The following is a 22,366-nucleotide window of genomic DNA, read 5'->3' as shown; positions in this document are numbered from 1 at the left end:
CATGACCATGGAGCAGTAATGTCGGCGAGGGCCGATCCCACACGGGGTGTCAGCGGGGGCCGGTCCTAAGCTTGGTGTTTTCTTGTTCTCAGGCCATTTTCGAGTTCCTGACCAGCTGATTATTCTCAACACCAAACATGGAGTTGAAGCCAAGAACTATGAAGATGTGAGTGTCCGTGCTTTATATCCCCTTCCCTGCGGTAATGTAGAATCCACAGCAGAGAAACAGGCCATTCGGCCCAGTGGCTTCATGCTGGTGTTTATCCTCCACACGAGCCTCCTCCCACTCTGCCCCCATATCCCTCTATTCCTTTCTCCCTCATAGACGCATCAAGCCTCCCCTTAAATACTATTCGCCTCAACCACTCTGTGTCGCAGCGAGTTCCACATTCTCACCACTCTCTGTAAAGAAATTCCTCCTGAATTCTTTACTGGATCTTTTCGTGCCTCTCTTATATTTCGGCCCCCTTGTTCTGGTCTCCCCCACTAGTGGAAGCAGTTTCTCCACATTCACCAATCCGAATTTTCAATACCTCTATCGGGTCTCCTCTTAGTCTTTTACAGAGAAAAGAGCCCCAGCCTGCTCAATCTATCGTGACGGGCACGTCCGCATCCACTCAATTCCGGTAACGTCCTTGTAAATCCTTCCCGCACTGCCTCCAGTGCTTCAATATCCTTTCTGTAGTGTGGGTCTCTCAAGTCAACAATGGATTTACTACATCTTTGTCCGATCTTACAGGCCGTCTCTCTCTCTCTCTCTCCCTGCCCAGATCGCCAAGGCGGAGAAGCTGAAGCCACTTGAGGTGGAGCTGCGACGATTGGAGGATCTGTCAGAGTCGATCGTCAGTGATTTTGCCTACATGAAGCAGCGAGAGGAAGAGATGAGGGACACCAATGGTAGGAGCACCCAGCACAGGCTTCAGTCTGCAACACCCGCCCCTTCTCCACTTACTGCTCTCGGTCTCGGGGACCCTGTCTCGTTCCTCGGTCAGCGTCACTCACCCCTCCGAGTCAGAAGTTTGTGGGTTTTAGCTCCCTCCACCTCCCGGGACATAAGCCCCTCTCCCCTTCTCTCCCCCATAGCATTAGCCTCAGCTTCATACGGTGATCCAGTCGTCCTGTGAAAGATGCAGTGGGCTCTGCTTCAGGCACTTTGTGGCAAAGCATCCCTTGCCCCAACTGCCCTCCACTAGCCCTCGGAGTAAAGAGGGGTGGTCTAGGGCTTGGGTACCAGGGGCCAGGGGTTAAAAGGACTGCAGGACTGATCCCCAGTGTCAAAGGGACTTTGTTTTTTAAAAAAACGTACATTTATTTCGCCCCTTCCATGACCTCGGGACGTCCCTGAGCACTTTATAGCCAGTAATGTACTATTTTGAAGTGTAGTCACTGTTGCAATTTAGGAAACGGGCAGCCAACTTGTGCACAGCAAGATCCCACAAACAGCGTTGTGATAATGACCAGATAATCTGTGTTTTAGTGGCGTTGGTTGAGGGATAAATATTGGCCAGAACACCCAGGGGAGAATTCTGCTCTTCTCCCATTAGTGGCCGTGGGATCTTTTACATCCACCTGAGAGGGGCAGGCAGGGACTCAGTTTAACGTCTCATCAGAAAGACGGCACCTCAGACAGTGCGGCACTCCCTCAGTACTGCACTGGGAGTGTCGGCCTGGATTAGGTGCTCGAGTCTCTGGAGTGGGGCACGAACCCATGACCTTCTGACAAGGGGGCCTTGTAGAGGCAGATAAGATTCTGCATATTTTCATTCCAAGTTTGACTGCAGGATAAGAGCACGTGTGTACAAACTGGGGTGAGTGTGGGCAGGATGGAACACCCGGAGGGGAGGCTCTCAGTCGGGTAGCGGAGGGAAAACACAGAGTCCTTTCATGGGCCGTTAGATGGGGTGCTCCATGGGCTGGAGGCCTCCACTCATCTAAACCAGGGAGTTGGAGTCAGAGGGCTGGGACCTTTCTACACCAGAGGGCAGAGTTGTGGAATAAGTTTTTGGGGAAGGACGGTATAAACGGGGTCCAGAGACAGAAGGGATCATTTGAAGCCCCTGGGATTAAAGGGACAGTGGCTGCATGGTTACAAAATTGGCTACGGGACAGAAAGCAGAGAGTAGTGATGAACGGTTGTTTTTCAGACTGGAGGGAAATATACAGTGGTGTTCCCCAGGGGTCAGTATTAGGACCACTGCTCTTTTTGATATATATTAATGACTTGCACTTGGGTATTCAGGGTATTTCAAACTTTGCAGATGATACGAAACTCGGAAATGTAGTAAACAATGTGGAGGATAGTAACAGACTTCAGGAGGACAGAGACTGGTGGAATGGGCACACACATGGCTGATGAAATTTAACAGAGAAGTGGGAAGTGATACATTTTGGTAGGAAGAATGAGGAGAGGCAATATAAACTAAATGGTACAATTTTAAAGGGAATGCAGGAACAGAGAGACCTGGGGAGTGCACATACACAAATCTTTGAAGGTGACAAATTGAGAAGGCTGTTTTAAGAAAAAAAGCATCCAGGATCCTGGGCTTTATTAATAGAGGCATCGAGTACGAAAGCAAGGAAGTTATACTAAACCTTTATAAAACACTGGTTAGGCCTCATCTGGAGTATTGTGTCCAAATCTGGGCACCACACTTTAGGAAGGATGTCAAGGCCTTGGAGAGGGTGCAGAGGAGATTCACTAGAATGGTACCAGGGATGAGGGACTTCAGTTATGTAGAGAAACTGGGATTGTTCTCTTTAGAGCAGAGAAGGTTACGGGGAGATTTAATGGAGGTGTTCAAAATTATGAAGGGTTTTAATAGATTAAATAAGGAGAAACTATTTCCATTGGCAGAAGGGTTGGTAACCAGAGGACACAGATTTAAGGTAATTGGCAAAAGAACCAGATGGCGATGAGGGTTTTATTTTCCGCAGCGAGTTATGATTTGGAATGAGCTGCCTGAAAGGGCAGTGGAAGCAGATTTAATAATAACTTTCAAAAGGGAATTGGATAAACACTGAAAGGAAACATTTGCAGGGCCATGGGGAAAGGGCAGGGGAGTGGGACTAATGGGACAGCTCTTTCAAAGAGCCAGCACAGGCACGATGGGCCGAGAGGCCTCCTGTGCTGTAAGATTCTAGGTGGTGGGATTGACCTGTTAGGAAGGGACAGGGTGTCAGTTGTGGACAGAGTGACGCTCCCATGAAAGGCCTGCCATGTCCCTGCTCTCACCTGAGCTGTTCAGCGAGAGTGGATCCAGGATGGGTTTTCGGGGAGGGAGTGACCCCAGGCATCGACCAAAGGCCAGACTCGGAGCAGCAGTGACCCAGGAGCAGGGAAACGGTGCTCGGGGCAGCAAGGTGAAAGGAAGAGGGAGGGCTGCCTTCAGTGAAGTGATCTTAGTGCAGATTGAATCCACTCCTCCAACCTGTTTGATGAGCCCCTCTCTCTCTCTCTCTCCCTACGTGCAGAGTCCAATGTAAGGAATCGTACAACACCAGGTTATAGTCCAACAATTTTATTTTAAAATCACAAGCTTTTGGAGATTATCCCCTTCGTCAGGTGAATGAGTGGAAGGTTCTCAAATCGCATATCTTCTATTAGGCTGGGACAGCATCACACCAATCAAAAGATGTCGTTGTTGTTCAAACAGGCCAGTCACGGTGAACAGCACGTCCCAGTACACTGGAGAACAGTTCCACGACACCACACAACCCTGCCACGGCAACCTCTGCAAGACATGCCAGATCATCGACACAGATACCACCATCACACGAGAGGACACCACCCACCAGGTACATGGTTCATACTCCTGTGACTCGGCCAACGTTGTCCACCTCATACGTTGCAGGAAAGGATGCCCCGGAGCATGGTACATTGGCGAGACCATGCAGACACCGCACAACAATCGCCAGACAGGAGGGTTCCCTCCCAGTCGGGGAACATTTTAGCAGTCAAGGACATTCAGCCACCGATCTTCGGGTGAGCGTTCTCCAAGGCGGCCTTCGAGACACACGACGACGCACAATCGTCGAGCAGAAATTGATAGCCAAGTTCCGCACCCATGAGGACGGCCTCAACCGGGCTCTTGGGTTCATGTCACGCGACACGTTACCCCACCAGCAAGGGGGGAAAAAAAGTTATCTGTTTTTAGTATTCTCTCTCTCTCTGCCTTTCGGGTCTCTTTCTCTCTGTCTGTGTAATTTGACACAATGTGTATTCAGCATACTGGGACCTACTGTTTTCCGTGGCTAATCTGTCTGAACACCAACGACACCTTTGATTGGTGTGATGGTGTCCCAGCCTAATACAAGATATGCGATTTGAGAACCTTTCACTCACTCACCTGGCGAAGGAGATAATCTCTGAAAGCTTGTGATTTTAAAATAAAATTGTTGGACGATAACCTGGTGTTGTAAGATTCCTTACATTAATTGAACCCGTCACTTGCAACATTTAAGAACACGAAATTAATAAAGGTTACTGTAAAAAATATTTTCTGGAGCATCTACGCAGTGTGTTTGTGCCGGTTCAAATGGCACAAAGAGCTGGGGTTTCAGTTTATTTTATTATCCTTGGTCCAAACTCACTCTCCCTGCTTCCAATGTCTTTGCTTCTCGTCCTGATATTAAGATCATCAATGGCGGCTGCAGCACCCAGCATGCAGCGCGGTTCAGATTGTGCCCTATTTGAATCAGTGGAGCCCAGTGCGCAGGCGCAGTAGTGACTCATTATCGGTCAGTGTGTTCTGAGCATGCGCGGCCAGTCGAGGCTGCGGGAGGAGCGCGTTCGGTGCAGGTCAGAGGATCGGAGCAAGAGGCTCAATAAACCCCGGGGCCCGGGTCCGGGCTCAGGCCCAGGCTCAGGCTTTACAAACCCCGAGTGCGGCCCCAGACCCGAATATAAAACAGTGAACATTATCCCCCCCTCACTACCCGCCGGGAAATGAAGGGGAAATGGGGATCGGTCAGGGAGCGTCTGTAAATGAAGGAGAAATGGGGATCGGTCAGGGAGCGTCTGTAAATGAAGGGGAAATGGGGATCGGTCAGGGAGCGTCTGTAAATGAAGGAGAAATGGCGATCGGTCAGGGAGCGTCTGTAAATGAAGGGGAAATGGGGATCGGTCAGGGAGCGTCTGTAAATGAAGGAGAAATGGCGATCGGTCAGGGAGCGTCTGTAAATGAAGGGGAAATGGGGATCGGTCAGGGAGCGTCTGTAAATGAAGGAGAAATGGTGATCGGTCAGGGAGCGTCTGTAAATGAAGGAGAAATGGCGATCGGTCAGGGAGCGTCTGGAAATGAAGGAGAAATGGCGATCGGTCAGGGAGCGTCTGTAAATGAAGGGGAAATGGGGATCGGTCAGGGAGCGTCTGTAAATGAAGGAGAAATGGTGATCGATCAGGGAGCGTCTGTAAATGAAGGAGAAATGGTGAACGGTCAGGGAGCGTCTGTAAATGAAAGAGAAATGGTGATCGGTCGGGGAGCGTCTGTAAATGAAGGAGAAATGGTGATCGGTCAGGGAGGATCTGTAAATGATGGAGAAATGGTGATCGGTCGGGGAGCGTCTGTAAATGAAGGAGAAATGGTGAACGGTCAGGGAGCGTCTGTAAATGAAGGAGAAATGGTGATCGGTCGGGGAGAGTCTGTAAATGAAGGAGAAATGGTGAACGGTCAGGGAGTGTCTGTAAATGATGGAGACATGGTGATCTCTATATCTTCAGTCATCCAGGGAGCTCTAGCTTTGGATGCCGTTCCTTTCCTCATCGTGAGAATCTGTCTACTCTGCACCCAAACCAACTCCTCCTTGAAGGCCTCCCACTGTTCAATTACTGTTCTGCCTGCCAATTTTTGATTCCAATCCACCTGGACAAGATCCCTTTTTGACTCACTGGAATTTGCCCTCCTCCAGTTAAGAATTTTCACATTTGACTGTCCCCTGTCCTTTTCCATAAATGTTCTAAACCTGATGAGATTATGATCACTGCTGCCCCACTGAAACATGCTCCACCTGCCCCACTTCATTCTCCACACCGAGCCCACTGCTGTACTCACTTTCACTCTCTCACACTCTCTCTCACCCTTTCACTCATGGTTTAGGGCCACTCAAAGATGATGCGATGGGTTTGGATTCCAGCACAGGGAGGAGGGAGAGTGTGTGGGACGGGGGATTTTCAGCTTTGAGGAATGAGAGAGGAAATAGTGTTCCATAGAAAGTAGAGTTATCTGATCTGAATTTCTATCCTGTACTTACAGTGATAACTTTTATAAACTCCTTTTACAGGGGAGGATTTGCAGAGGGAAACTCAAACCAAAGATCACGTCAAGATCTGACAGAGTCACTCGATTCATCAGGACCTGAATATCATCGGCCTTTGAATGTGGAAGGAGAAATGTTTGTCTGTTCTATCTGTGGGAGAAGATTTCAAACATCAGTGTGAGTGGGAAAGCACCGAGACACACACACCCGAGTGAGAGTGTTCCAGTGCACTGACTGTGGAAAGAGCTTTAACCAGTTACACAGCCAGAAAAAACATCACACCGTTCACAGCGGGGAGAAACCGTACACGTGTTCTGTGTGTGGACGAGGCTTCAACTGATCGTCCAACCTGGAGAGACACAAGGACACCCGGACCATGGAGAAACCGTGGAAATGTGGGGACTGTGGGAAGGGATTCAATTACCCTTCAGAGCTGGAAACTCATCGACGCCGTCACACTGGGGAGAGGCCGTTCACCTGCTCCGTGTGTGGGAAGGGATTCGCTCAGTCATCCGGCCTCCTGACACACCAGCGAGTTCACTCTGGGGAGAGACCTATTAAATGTTCTGACTGTGAGAAGAGGTTTAAATGCAAAAGGAATCTGCTGACACACCAACGTACCCACACTGGGGAGAGGCCGTTCACCTGCTCTGTGTGTGGGAATAGATTCACTCAGTCATCCACCCTGCTGACACACCAGCGAGTTCACTCTGATGAGAGACCTTTTAAATGTTCTGACTGTGCGAAGAGGTTTAAAAGCAATATTGAACTGTTGAGACACCATCGTACTCACACTGCGGAGAGGCCGTTCACCTGCTCCGTGTGTGGGAAGGGATTCACTCGGTCATCACACTTTCTGTCACACCACCGAGTTCACACTGGGGAGAGGCTGTTCACCTGCTCAGTGTGTGGGAAGGGATTCACTCAGTCATCGACCCTGCTGACACACCACCGTGTTCACACTGGGGAGAGGCCGTTCACCTGCTCAGTGTGTGGGAAGGGATTCGCTCAATCATCGACCCTGCTGACACACCACCGAGTTCACACTGGGGAGAGGCCGTTCACCTGCTCAGTGTGTGGGAAGGGATTCACTCAGTTATCGACCCTGCTGACACACCAGCGAGTTCACACAGAGGAGAGGCCGTTCTCCTGCTCCGTGTGTAAGAAGAGATTCATTCGGTCATCACAGCTTCTGAAACACCAGCGAGTTCACACTGAGTGACCTTTAAATGTTCCGACTGTGGGAAGAGATTTAAAATCAGAAACGAACTGCTGAGACATCGACGCACTCACACTGGGGAGAGACTGTTCACCTGCTCCGTGTGTGGGAAGAGATTCACTCGATCATCCCACCTTCTGAAACATTAACTTGTTCACACTATTGAGTGACCTTTTCATGCAGTGACTGTGAGAAGAGCTTTAAAAGCAGAAATGAACTGCTGACACATCAACGCATGCCCATTGGTTGAGAGACTGTTCACCTGCTCCGTGTGTGGGAAGGGATTCACTTAGTCATCACACGTGCTGAGACACCAGCGAGTTCACGAAATGAGCAGGTCCAACGAGCCGGTCTGTAACACAGGCCAATGACTCAGTGCAGCTCGTTACCCAGTCACTGGGCTCCGTTATAGCCTCTCCTGTCAGTAACACACAAAGAGAAATTGTAAATCTGAAACAGAAAAAACTTCATTGTATCAAAGTTAATTCTGATCATTATTATTATACAAACATTCTCCAGCCTCTCCCTTAAAAAGGACCCAATATCAAACCAGTCCCCAGTCCTTGGGCCTGTGCCTATGTTGTGATTTGCACCCGCTTCTGACTGACTTGGTATCAGACGCACTCCCGTCAACAGTAAACGGATGGAGCCGGATCCATAAGAGAAAAATGAGGACCGAGCTCCGCGGTTCTCCCAGAGTGCGGGAGGCGGAGTAACAGCAGCAGACAGAGAGATCTCTCTAAACCAGCCGCTGCCGCCGGAGAGAAGCGAGTCCCGTTCCGAGCCGTGTCTGTCAGGCGCCCGCTGACCCTCTCTTCACTGAAGGGGACCGATTCAGCACCAACTCACACACCCACCATTGGATCATTGAATCACCTTCAACACCTGAATTACATCACCACTTAATCCTCTATACACGAGGAAATACAAACCTTGTCCACGCAACTTGCCCTCATAATGTAACCATTTTAGCCCCGGTATCATTCTGGTGAAACTGCGCTGCATCCCCTCCACGGCCAATATGTCTTTCCTGAGGGGTGTGCCCAGAACTGAATGCAATACTTCAAATGGGGTCTCACCAGAGCTTTCTATCTGGAACATATTTCCATGTCTTTGAATTCCAGCTCCCTTGAGGTAAAGGCCAACATCACATTAGACTTTCAAATTATTTTTTCACAGTCCACTGGCTTTTAGTGATTTCTGTACTTCGATCCCTGAATCTCTCTGCTCCTCCATCGTTCCGAGCTTCTCATCATTTAGAAAATACTCTGATCTATATTGCTTCCGTCCAAAGTAGATGACCTTATACTTCCCCATATTGAAAGTTTGAACAGGCTGGGGCTCTTCTGTATCGAAAAGAGGAGGCTGAGGGTGACCTGATATCGGGCTTTAAGATTATGTGAGGGCTTTATCGGTTAGGCAGAGACAAGGTGTTCGTACTTGTGGGAGTGGGGACTCCAAAACATTGGGCCCATGAATATAATCCAGTCACTAATGTATCCAATCTGGCATTCAAGAGAAACAGACTTCCCCAGAGAGGCGTTCGAATGTTCAACTCACCACCACAAGGAGTAGTTAAGGCGAATAGAATGGATGCATTTACGGGGAAGCTGGATAAGCACATAGAGGAGAAGGGAATATTAGAGTTTGCTCATCGGGTTAGACGAAGAGGGGTTGGAGGAGGCTCGTCTGCAGCATAAACACCGGTATAGTCTAGTTGGGCTGAATTGCCTGTTTCTGTGATGTACATTCGATGTAATTCTATGTAAGCTCCATCTGACACAGTTTTACCAACTCACTGAATCTATCAATTTCCCTTTGTAACTTTATGCTCCCATCTACACTACTCACTGCGCCTCCTAACTCGATGTCAGCGACAAACGTGAGTGTTCGTCTCTCTATTCCTTCATCTCCGTCATTTATACATATCGGAAAAAGCTGATGCCCCAGAACTAATCACATCCGGCCAATTTGAGTACATCCCTTATTATCCCGGGCCTCTGCCTCCCACCTTCTAACCAACTCCTGACCCATTTCAATAGGTTGCCTTAAATTCCACGCACTCTAATTTTTGTTGACAGTCTCTTATGTGGTCCCTTATTGGATGCCTTTGGAAGTCAATGTCCATCTAACACCCAGAGACACTCCATTATCGAGCACGTTAGTTACATCTTCAAAAAGTTCATCGAGCTTTGTTAGACTTGACTTCCCCTTTACAAATCCATGCTGGCTCTCTCTGATTACTCCATATTTATCCAAGTGCTCAGTCATTCTTTCCCCAATAACGGATACTGGTAACTTCCCCACAACAGGTGTCAGATTGATAGGCCTAGAATTTCCAACTTTATCTCTCCGACCCATCCGAAATAATGGAGTGACATTGACAATGTTTCAATTAAAGCAACAATTCCTGAATCAAGAGAGTTTTGATCGATCATGAGTAAGCATGTACAAGTTCCTTACCTATTCCTCTTATTCCCCTGGGATGGTAAACATCAGGTCCTGGAGATTTGACAATCTTCAATCTCATTATTTTCTCCATTGCCATTATTTTATTTACACTGAATCCCCTTGATTTATTTACAGTTTTCCTCGTGTCTCTGCTATGTTTGCCTCATCCTTTTCTATGAAGACCGATGCAAAGTAAATATTTAGCAACTCTGCCATTTCCTGATTTTCAATTACAATATCACCTCCATCTGTCTTTAAGGGTCCCACATTACTCTTAGTCACCCTTCTTTCTCTTAATATACCTGTAAATACCTTGATTGTTGTCGTTATTTTCCCTCACAAGTTTTTTCTCCTTTTCCCTTTTTGGACCTCTTCGGTTTTTTCGTTTCAGCACCACAATAAACAAGACTTCGCTGTAAAGTTCAGCTCAATAGTTCTCCAGTGTCAGAGCGAGAATTGTCTGAACCCCGAATTTATTTAATGTAACAAACACAAGCACACTTAATCATCCGTGTATCAACACACTGATGGATACACAAAGATAAACACAGCGAGAAATGCAGGCAGTATCAGGATGCACAGGTAAACGGACAAGGGAAATAGACAAAGATAAAACGGTCTGTGCCTCGAACAGACAGTAACGTGTCGCTGATCGATATTAGTGAGACGAGGTGGGGAACAGGTGCTGTGAATTGGTGCTGTGGTTCAATTGGTTAAAGCATCTGTCTTGTAAACAGGCGATCCTGGGTTCAACTCCCAACAGTGCTTTGTGTCACTTATTATTTTTACCTCATTTGTGGAATTCAGCGACAAAGTCACACTTTGGAATTGGTATTTGTTGAGGTTTGAGGAGGAAACCGATATCAGAATGACTGTTCAAAAACACCATTTCATCGCACAGACAGACCTCTCACAGAATGTGTCTGTAACACTTTAATTTAAGGACACGTTCTTGTTTCTGGGCTCGTCGGGGTCAGGGTATAATTCACGATTTATGTCATAGAGGAGCGAATGGTTGTCTCCTCGACCTCCGGATAGCAGTGATAAAGTTCGAGGATACACAGAAGCGGACAGGGTGGTCGGGGTCTGGAACTCACTGTCTGAAAGGGTGGTCGAGGCAGAAAACCTCAACTCATTTCAAAAGTGCATGGATGTGCATTTGAAGTGCCGTAACCTACAGGGCTACGGACCAAGCCCTGGAAAGTGGGATTAAGCTGGATAGCTCTTTTTCGGCCGTCACAGACACGATGGGCCGAATGGCTTCCTTCTGTGCTGTAGCTTTCTATGATTCCGTGTGTGGGAAGGGATTCACTCAGTCATCACACGTGCTGAGACACCAGGAAGTTCAAAAGTGACTGCAGGGGTTGGATTCTGCTGTTAATCCCATCCAGGACTGAACCATGTTCATTCTGACAGTTGGGGTTTGTTTCTCCTGATGTTAATAAGCCCTATAACTGGGCTGGAGTTTAATATTCTGGATATCTGTTAAATAAATCAGTTTTGTTTTAAACACCTTGTTGTTGATTTTGGTCTTTCCCACCTGAGTGTTTAGCATCACCTGACTGGAGCTCAGAAAGGACAATCTGGGGGGAGGATCGTCCGGTGGGAACAGAACTTCAGCCTGGACACAGTCCTTCAGGGCCACACTGAGAGGGGCAAACGGCACTTTGGTCTTTCTCGTCTCTCTTCACTGACAGCAAAGTCGCCGTGAGGCGTCCAGTCTAAAAATTATTGTGGTCATTATTCTATGAAGATTTAACCTGTTTGTGTGACAGTCCTGAGTCTACCATTTAAGGCAGGCGTTGACTCATTTAAAATAAACCCGTTTAAAATAAATGGGTTATGAATTGTGATTTCCGTGAAGCCAATGTTCCATTCCTTTATATGATTCATGTGCCTGCTCTCCGACAACAGGGTAAATGGTGGAATATCAGCCCTGCTCAGCCCGCAATGATCACGGTACATTTTCTTGCAGACAAAACACACATTGAAACCCTGGAACTTTGAGGCGATGAATCCTTAGGGAAAATAAAATTAGGGCTCGAAACATCAAACTTTCGCACCAACCGATAGCACCACCGAGACAGGTGAAGAAGTCACCTATTAAACCAATAATTCACTGAGCTCAACTTTTTGATTGCAGTGACCAATTTTACAGCTGTCCACTGTCAGTTTACTTTTGCAAAATGAATGGTTGAAACTTGCAGGAGTGAAAATCCAACGAGCCGGTCTTCACTCTTAAACCAGCAACTGTGAAGTTAAGAGAAACGTGCCGGAGAAATACTCGATTTCAGCGCGGTGACACTGGGCCAGAGTAAAGCTCAGTTAATATGTTCGCCGAGTGGTGAGAGGGTGGATTTGGAATTCCTGAGAGACCGCACTGCGCATTTTCCAGATCTGCTTGGAGCACCAATCCCTTCAATTCATCACTTACAGGGACAATTCGATTCCCGGTTTCTTTTCCCTGAGCTTGGCGAGATCTTAAAAATTGAAAGCGACCAATATCAGAGCGAACCTCGTCACCGACATGCTCACAGATACAGAGCGGCCTCACTCTGCTTCAGTGAGGGGAAAGTCCAGAGCGGTTTCAAGGTCGAATGTAATTGCAAAGAAAGCTCGATCAATGAAAGTGCAGGTCATTGAGGTGCCTTTGAAGTCCTGATTGTTTGACCTGAATTTCTTCCAAAAGCGCTTGAGATTCAGGTGGGATGATTTGGGGACTTCCTTTCCCTCTTCGCAAAAGTTTGAACCGCAGCTTAAGATCAAAAGTCCCGGGCTAAATTAGGGATTCGCCGGGATATGAACCTCGAATCGAGAATTATACTCCCACCTCAATGAGAGCATAATTCTGGTTCCATAACACATCGACTTCTTCATGTCCCCATGTGGGCCTCCCGTCTTGCAATAGCACTCTGTACAGTTGTAGCATGACTTCCCTGCTTTTATACTCCATCCTCCTGGAAATAAAGGCCAATATTCCGTTTGCCTTCCGGATTACCTGCTGCACTTGTATGTTGACTTTTTATATTTCATGTACGAGGACACCAAGGTCCCTCTGTACCGCAGCATTTTGTAGTATTTCTCCATTCAAATAATAATTTGCTTTTTTATTTTTCCTCCCAAAGTGGATGACTTCACATTTTCCCACATTATATTCCATCCACCAAATTTTTGCCCATCCGCTTAACCTGTCAATATCTCTTTACAGACAAGTTGTGTCCTTATCGCAACTTGCTTTTCCACCTTTCTTTGTATCATCAACCAATTTGGCCACAAGACACCCTGTTCCTTCATCCAAGCCATGAATATATATTGTAAATAGTTGAGGCCCCAGCACTGATCGCTGCGGCACCCCACTCATTACTGGAAATTCCGATAAATTCCTGCTGCTCCTATTGGTCCGGATATCTCCTTAATCACCAGGGCGGGGTTAATGGTGAAACTGACGGTCCTGAGGTGCAGTTGGAAAATAAACATTAATTGAACCCGTCAGTTGCAACAATTAATAAAACGAAATTAATAAAAGTTAATGAAAAAATATTTTCTGGAGTTCACCAAAGTGGGGGGGGGAGCTTCTATGCTGTGTGTTTGTGCCGATTTAAATTGCACGAAGGGCTGGGCGTTCAGTTTATTTTATTATCCTTGGTCCAAACGCGCTCTCCCTGCTTCCAATGTCTTTGATTTCCGGCCTGATATTAAGATCATCAATGGCGGATGTATCACCCAGCATGCAGCGCGGTTCAGATTGTGCCCTATCTGAATCAGTGGAGCCCAGTGCGCAGGCGCAGTAGTGACTCAATTCCGGTCAGTGTGTCCTGAGCATGCGCGGCCAGTCGAGGCTGCGGGAGGAGCGCGTTCGGTGCAGGTCAGAGGATCGGAGCAAGAGGCTCAATAAACCCCGGGGCCCGGGTCCGGGCTCAGGCCCAGGCTCAGGCTTTACAAACCCCGAGTGCGGCCCCAGACCCGAATATAAAACAGTGAACATTATCCCGCCCTCACTACCCGCCGGGAAATGAAGGGGAAATGGGGATCGGTCAGGGAGCGTCTGTAAATGAAGGAGAAATGGGGATCGGTCAGGGAGCGTCTGTAAATGAAGGAGAAATGGGGATCGGTCAGGGAGCGTCTGTAAATGAAGGAGAAATGGTGATCGGTCAGGGAGCGTCTGTAAATGAAGGAGAAATGGTGATCGGTCAGGGAGCGTCTGGAAATGAAGTGGAAATGGTGATCGGTCAGGGAGCGTCTGTAAATGAAGGAAAAATGGTGATCGGTCAGGGAGCGTCCGTAAATGAGGGAGAAATGGTGATCAGTCGGAGAGCGTCTGTAAATGAAGGAGAAATGGTGATCGGTCAGAGATCATCTGTAAATGAGGAAGAAATGGTGATTGGTCAGGGAGCATCTGTAAATGAAGGAGAAATGATGATCGGTCAGGGAGCGTCCGTAAATGAGGGAGAAATGGTGATCAGTCGGAGAGCGTCTGTAAATGAAGGAGAAATGGTGATCGGTCAGGGAGCATCTGTAAATGAAGGAGAAATGGTGATCGGTCAGGGAGTGTCTGTAAATGAAGGAGAAATGGTGATCGATCGGGGAAGGTTTGTTAATGAAGGAGAATTGATGATCGGTCAGCGAGCATCGACAAATGAATGAGGAATGGTTATTGGTCAGGGAGCGTCTGTGAATGAATGAGGAATAGTGATCGGTCAGGGAACGTCTGTAAATGAAGGAGAAATGGTGATCTCGATATCTTCAGTCATCCAGGGAGCTCGAGCTTTGGATGCTGTTCCTTTCCTCCTCGTGGGAATCTGTCTACTCTGTACCCAAACCAACTCCTCCTTGAAGGCCTCCCACTGTTCAATTACTCTTCTGCCTGCCAATTTTTGATTCCAATCCACCTGGACAAGATCCCTTTTTAACTCACTGGAATTAGCCCTCCTCCAGTTCAGAATTTTCACATTTGACTGTCCCTTGTCCTTTTCCATAACGATTCTAAACCTAATGAGATTATGATCACTGCTGCCCCACTGAAACATGATCCACCTGCCCCACTTCATTCTCCACACCCAGCCCACTGCTGTACTCACGCTCACTCTCTCACACTCACTCTCTCACACTCACTCTCTCACACTCTCTCTCACACTCACTCACTCTCACATTCACACTCTCACATTCACTCTCACACTCACTCACTCTCACATTCACTCATGGTTTCGGGCCACTGAAAGATGATGCGATGAGTTTGGATTTCAGCACAGGGAGGAGGGAGAGTGTGTGGGATGGGGATTTACAGCTTTGGGGAATGAGAGAGGAAATAATGTTCCATAGAAAGTAGATTTGTCTGTTCTGAATTTCTATCCTGTACTTACAGTGATAACTTTTATAAACTCCTTTTACAGGGGAGGATTTGCAGAGGGAAACTCAAACCAAAGATCACATCAAGATCTGACAGAGTCACTCGATTCATCAGGACCTGAATATCATCGGCCTTTGAATGTGGAAGGAGAAATGTTTGTCTGTTCTATCTGTGGGAGAAGATTTCAAACATCAGTGTGAGTGGGAAAGCACCGAGACACACACACCCGAGTGAGAGTGTTCCAGTGCACTGTCTGTGGAAAGAGCTTTAACCAGTTACACAGCCTGAAAAAACATCACACCATTCACAGCGGGGAGAAACCGTACACGTGTTCTGTGTGTGGACGAGGCTTCAACTGATCGTCCAACCTGGAGAGACACAAGGACACCCAGACCATGGAGAAACAGTGGAAATGTGGGGACTGTGGGAAGGGATTCAATTACCCTTCAGAGGTGGAAACTCATCGACGCATTCACACTGGGGAGAGGCCGTTCACCTGCTCCGTGTGTGGGAAGGGATTCACTCGGTCATCCACCCTGCTGACACACCAGCGAGTTCACACTGGGGAGAGACCTTTTAAATGTTCTGACTGTGAGAAGAGCTTTAAAATCAAAAGGAATCTGCTGACACACCAACGCTCCCACACTGGGGACAGGCCGTTCACCTGCTCCGTGTGTGGGAAGAGATTCACTCGGTCATCCCACCTTCTGTCACACCAGCGAGTTCACACTGAGAGACCTTTCAATGTTCTGACTGTGGGAAGAGATTTAAAATCAGAAACGAACTGCTGAGACATCGACGGACTCACACTGGGGAGAGACTTTTCACCTGCTCCGTGTGTGGGAAGAGATTCACTCGATCATCCCACCTTCTGAAACATTAACTTGTTCACACTATTGAGTGACCTTTTAATGCACTGACTGTGAGAAGAGCTTTAAAAGCAGAAATGAACTGCTGACACATCAACGCATGCCCATTGGTTGAGAGACTGTTCACCTGCTCTGTGTGTGGGAAGGGATTCACTCAGTCATCACACGTGCTGAGACTCCAGCGAGTTCACAGATGACTGCAGGGGTTGGATTCTGCTGTTAATCCCATCCAGGACTGAACCATGTTCATTCTGACAGTTGGGGTTTGTTTCTGCTGATGTTAATAAGCCCTATAACTGGGCTGGAGTTTAATATTCTGCAGTACCAGAGGAATCCTTACTAAGGAACCGTCTGGGGTTTTACCTCTCAGTGTGGGTCTAGCGGTGAATGATTCCTGACTCCCCGAACTGTCTTACATTTAACCCAGATCGGATCAGGATGAATTCAGTTTACAGGAGAATTGGGTCAAATATCACCCACAATCGAGGGAGACAAAAGCAGCCATTAGAGAAGCTCAGAGATCTTTGGAAAAGAAGATGGTGCCCAATTCTGAGAATAATAGCAAATGTCTTTCCAGCTACGTCAGGAGTCAGAAGACCATTAAAGATGCTTTAGGGCCACTGAAAGACAGTTCAGGACAGATTCCTGGGCTATGGCAGAGCTGTTGAATGACTATTTCTCATCAGTCTGTGGATGAGGCTCAGATTCCAGCTGTGGGATGTGCTGTCAACAATAACATCATAAATATTAATATAGAAAGGGATGTCACTTTGGATAAAATATGAACTCTCAAAATGCATTGTGCTCCAGGTCCAGATGATATCCACCCCCGGGTGTTTAAAGAGATGGGACGGGTGCTCTGTGAGCCCCTTGCCTGTATCTTCAACAGCTCAATAGAGTCAGGGATTGTCCTCTGAGATTGGAAGGGAGCTCATGTAGTTCCCATTTTCATTAAAGGGGACAAATCAGAGCCGGGGAATGACAGGCCCATCAGTGTGACCTCGATCAGAGGGAAGATGCTTGAAGGGATCCTAAGAGATGCTGTTTATGATCACGGGGAAAGAGAGGGAGCCATTAGAGATACTCAACACGGCTTCTGGGAAAGAAAATGGTGTCTTACAAACTTGCTTGAGTTTTTTGAAGAAGTTGCTGGGTTAGTGGATGAGGGTAATCCGGTTCACATTGTCTATCTCAGGGATGTCAAACTCATTTCCTATGGTGAACCTGACCCGATATCCTGGCACTTGGCCTGGGCCACATTCAGCAAAAGTTATTAAACTGGAAATCGATGAAGATGAACTATATTGGTATTTACTTACATTTAGATTTTATTTACAGCTACTGCTGCTCCCGATACCTGGCACCTCTGAGCTTGAACTATTGCACCAACATTTAGAGTAAATGACTGGGCTGAGGCCTGTCTTGGATAAAAACATGAGGACCACTTGTCATTACAGAACTGTGTGCCCCAAACACTAACCGTGGAAGTGAATTCCACAGACTGCCTACTCCCTATGTAAAGAAGTTTCTCTTGACTACTGCTCTAAAACAGAGAGTGGGGTTAATTGTAGCGACTCACACTGTATAAGGTGGAAAGTGGGGCTCCACAAGGATTGGTTCTGGGACCACTGTTCACAATTCACATCAACGAATTGGACTCGGGAATCGGAAGTACAATTTCAAAATTTACAGATGACTCCAGATTGGCGGGGTGGGGTGGAGTTTGGATAATATTGATGAAGATTGCGACCAAATACAAAATACATTAATAAACTTGCAAAATGGGTGTATAATTGGCCAATGAATTTTAATGCAGATGACAGTGAAGTGGAGCATTTTGGTAGCAAGAATTTGGAAATTGTGCCCTGTATACCCAAGTCCAAGTCATTAATGTATATCAAGAAAAGCAGTGGTCCCAGCACCGACCCCTGGGGAACACCACTGTACACCTCCCTCCATTCCGAAAAACAACCGTTCACCACTATACTCTGTTTCCTGTTATTTAGCCAATTCTGTATCCATGCTGCTACTGCCCCTTTTATTCCATGGGCTTCAATCTTGATGACAAACCTATTATGCGGCACTTTATCTGACGCCTTTTCGAAGTCCATACACACCACATTAACTGCATTGCCCTCATCTACTCTCTGTTACCTCATCAAAAAACTGGATCAATTTAATGAAACACGATTTGCCTTTAACAAATCCGTGCTGGCTTTCCCTAATCCTTGTCCAAGTGACTGCTAATTCTGTCCCGGATTATCGTTGCGAGAACTTTCTCCACTACTGAGGTTAAACTGATTGGTCAGGAGTTGCTGGATTTTTTCTTTCACCCTTTCTTGAACAGGGGTGTAACATTTGCAATTCTCCAGTCCTCTGGCATCACCCCCATATCTAAGGATGTTTGGAGGTTTTTTGCCAGTCCCTCTGCAATTTCCACCGTTACTTCCCTCAGCAACCGAGGATGCATCCCATCCGGACCAGATGACGGATCTACTTTAAGTACAGCCAGCCTTTCCAGTACCTCCTCTTTATGAATTTTTAGCCAATCCAGTATCTCGACAACATCTCCCTTCATTGACACTCTGGCAGCGTCTTCTTCCTTGGGAAAGACAGATGCAATGTATTTATTTAGTACCTCCGCCATGCCCACTGCCACTAATGCGTTATAATCTGGGCCAGTGGTGCAATGGATAACGCATTAGGTTCGATTCCTACCTGGCTTGGATTTTTTTATGCAAAATTTTATGGCCTTCAATACCTTGCAAGCTGTCCTACTTGGTGGTGCTGCCTGGCTCCATACCTGGTAAGTGCCTTCTCAGTGCAGCAAGCAGTGCATCAGTGTCATAATCTGAAGGTGCTGAATTTAATCTTCAGAGAAGGCATCAAGGATTACGAAGCTTTTTTTCCATCTCTCACCTCATCTTTCCATCTTTGCTGCATCGCAAAATCAAGAACTTTTGTTTACTGCAGCATATCAAAAGATTTGCTGCCCCTTGATCTCTCTGTACCCAAACACACAGTGAAGTTTAGGAAGTCCATGGGCGATGGACTCACTGACAACACTCTTGTTTCTGTATAATTGCACCAAGACAAACGGTGAGTGGAGAATATAATCAACGATCCCGCTACTTCTCACATGCCAAGTGAGCGCTCCACCAGTTGAGCTAATTCCTCGTTTGCTGTTTGTAAATCGCCCCTCACAGTTCCTGCCTCACACTCGCCTTCAAGCTGCTCCAAGACCAGCAGAGAAATCTTGCCTTGGGTTGCCGCTCCCTGAATATATTAAATACTTTGCTCCAATCGGCGGTATCGAGCATCAGCAAGTGAGGAACAGCAGAACGGGAAGCCTCAGTAATCATGAATGATGCTGAGAAGAGCCCGAGCCTTCGGAAGGAAGACGAGGTCACCGGAAAGCAACAGCCGCCCGAGCTCGAGGAGCAGCGAGAGCCCTGACTGACTGACTGATCGAAGACCATTTTGCCTGAAATTGAGGGCGATTTGAAGTGTTGCTGCTCAAAGGCACTCCCTGCTGGTGAGCAGAGGGAAATGCTCGAGTGAAACAGCCGTGCTCGGGCAGACACAGAAAGCTTTTCGGCTTTGGAAAGGAAAAGTTGTGTCCTGTGCCTGATTGGCAACATGTTAATCTGTGAGCTGCCTGTGAAGTTCAGAGAGTGACCTTGAGGTAATTGCTGCTTATTCCAAAATCACACTCACTCCTTCGAGCCGGAATTGAACCAGCGACCTAAGGATGACTTTATTTTGTTTTATTCACTACAGTCCTCCGCTCTACCAGCTGAGCTATCGAAGGGAAGTGATAAACAGTGCTGTCTTTGGTGATTGTTCACCGTGCGCCTGTTGACACGTTCAGACTCGTGGAGTCCGGTGCTGATCGAAGACTTCTTTTGCCTGAAAGCGAGAGCTGAGTGTTTTGAAGTATTGCTGCTCAAAAGCGCTCCCTGCTGGTGAGCAGAGGCAGAGCAGCCTTGTTTGGGCAGACACAGAAAGTTTTCAGGTTTGAGAAAGGAAAAGAGGCGTCCTGTGCCTTCATGGCAACATGTTAATCTGTGAGGTGCCTGTAAAGTTAAGAGAGCGACCTTGAACTAATTGCTGCTTATTGCAAAATCACGCGTTCTCCTTCGAGCAGGAATTGAACAAATGACGGAAGGATGACTTTGTCTTATTTTCCACGACAGTCTTGTCGCTCGACCAGCTGAGGTATCGAAGGGAAGCGGCAAAAATGTTTCACTTTGGTGATTGTTCACCGTGCACCTTTGACACACCCGGACTCGTGGATTCCAGTGCTCATGACTGAGGCTGACTCGGTACCTGCTCATACCGCAGTGCTGTGGGAGTGGGAGCTGCTCCGTGTTCTCCACAGCCTGGGCCAGTGACACAATGAATAATGGGACTGATTATTGATCTGGAGATTGTGGGTTTAAGTTTACGGAGGGTGTAAAGTGGAAGGCCGGGCCTGGAGAGCATTGGAATAGTCGAGTCTGGAGGTAAACAAAGGCACGGATGAGGGTTTCAGCAGCAGAACATCATTCTGGAAGTTGGGATTTGTTTCTGCTGATGTTAATAACCGCAATAACTGGGCTGAAATTCAATATTCTGGATCGATGTCAAATAAATCAACTTTGTTTCAAACAGAATGGGTCAATTACTTGATGAATTCAAGATAAGAGACTAATTGATGTCCTCATTACCGATTATTCTGCCTTTTCTCCTTTCTCACTGTAGATTATTTCAGTTCTCATACCTTCAATTACTGTCATGGCCAAGTCCCAGCTCCCCAGTCCTTCCCGAGTGCCTCTCCCAGCCTTGGGATCCAGGGAAGGTATCAGTAATGTACCCGGGATCACTAAACACAAAACCCAGTCTGTGAATCACTTTCAGCTACTGGACTTATCGTGTGTCCCACAGCATCTCTCTCACCTTCGATGTGTGAATAGAGCATCAGGCCTGGGAATCTCGTCTTCAATTTAAATACACTCAGCAAATGTATTTAACAAAATACAAACAAGTAAACACATCACGGCCCAATAATCCAGCACGAAATTCAAAGGAGTAAGTCTGTTATCAAACTCCTTGAGTGGACAGAATAAAGAAAAATCCCAACTCTAAGATCACCTCAAATCCTTTGCAAATTCCTTACAAATCTTGACAATAATCAACAAGTCTAATTGAATGTTGACCTTTATCTCGAGTGGGGTTGGAATACAGAAGTGATGCTTCAGTTGTAATGAACCTTGGTCAGACCCCACCTGGAGAACTGGGCACCGAACCGAGGGAGAGATAAATCGGCCTTAGAAAAGGTACAGTGCAGATTCACCAGAATGATGCCGGGGTTAAAAGGGTTAAATTATGAGGATAGGTGGCATAAACTTGGTTTTTATTCCAATGAGTTTAGAACATTGAGATGTGACCTCATCGAGGTGTTTAAAATAATAAAGGGATTCAATAAGGCAGATACAGGGAAATGATTTCTTCTTGGGGGGTGGGGGGAATTCAGAACAAGAGGGCATAAGAAATCGGAGCAGGAGTGGGCCATACGGCCCCTCGAGCCTGCTCTGCCATTCAGTAAGAACATGGCTGATCTTCTACCTTAACTCCACTTTCCTGCCCGATTCCTTGATTCACTTGGTGTCCAAAAATCTCTCAATCTCATTCTTGAATATACTCAATGACTGAGCATCCACAGCCCTCTGGGGTAGAGAATTCCAAAGATTGACAACCCTCTGAGTGAAGAAATATTTCCTAATTTCAGTCCTAAATGGCCAATCTCTTATCCTGAGACTATGCCCCCTGGTTCTCGACTCTCCAGCAAGGGGAAACAGCCTCTACCCTATCAAGCCCTCGAAGAATTTTTGACGTTTCAATGAGATCACCTCTCATTCTTCTAAACTTCAGAGAATATAGGGCCATTCAGCCCAATCTCTCCACATGCAACAAACCTCTCATCCCAGGAATCAATCGAGTGAACCTTCGTTGCACCCCCTCGAAGTCAAGTATATCCTTCCTCAGGTGAGGAGACCAAAACTGTACATAGTACTCCAGGTGTGGTCTCACCAAAGCCCGATATAATTGCAGCAAGACTTCCTTACTCTTATTCTCCAAACCCCTTGCAATAAAGGCCAACATACTATTTGCTTTCCTAATTGCTTGCTGGATCTGCATGTTAACTTTATGTGATCGTGTACAAGGACATCCAAATCCCTCTGA

The 22,366-nt window shown here is 47.0% G+C and overlaps 1 non-coding gene across 1 annotated transcript; it reads right to left on the bottom strand.

The window, feature by feature from the left end:
* Positions 1-19,858: 19,858 nt before the first annotated feature.
* trnay-gua (transfer RNA tyrosine (anticodon GUA)) lies at positions 19,859-19,952 on the bottom strand. The gene is made up of 2 exons: positions 19,916-19,952; positions 19,859-19,894 (listed from the first exon to the last, which is right to left on the bottom strand). It is a non-coding gene; the product is annotated as a tRNA-Tyr (tRNA).
* Between the last annotated feature and the right edge of the window lie 2,414 nt (positions 19,953-22,366).

The sequence above is a fragment of the Heptranchias perlo genome, unplaced genomic scaffold (assembly GCF_035084215.1).
Source record: "Heptranchias perlo isolate sHepPer1 unplaced genomic scaffold, sHepPer1.hap1 HAP1_SCAFFOLD_702, whole genome shotgun sequence".
Lineage (NCBI taxonomy): Eukaryota > Metazoa > Chordata > Chondrichthyes > Hexanchiformes > Hexanchidae > Heptranchias > Heptranchias perlo.
The sequence above is the reverse complement of the archived record's forward strand: the minus strand, read 5'-3'. Positions and strand labels throughout refer to the sequence as shown.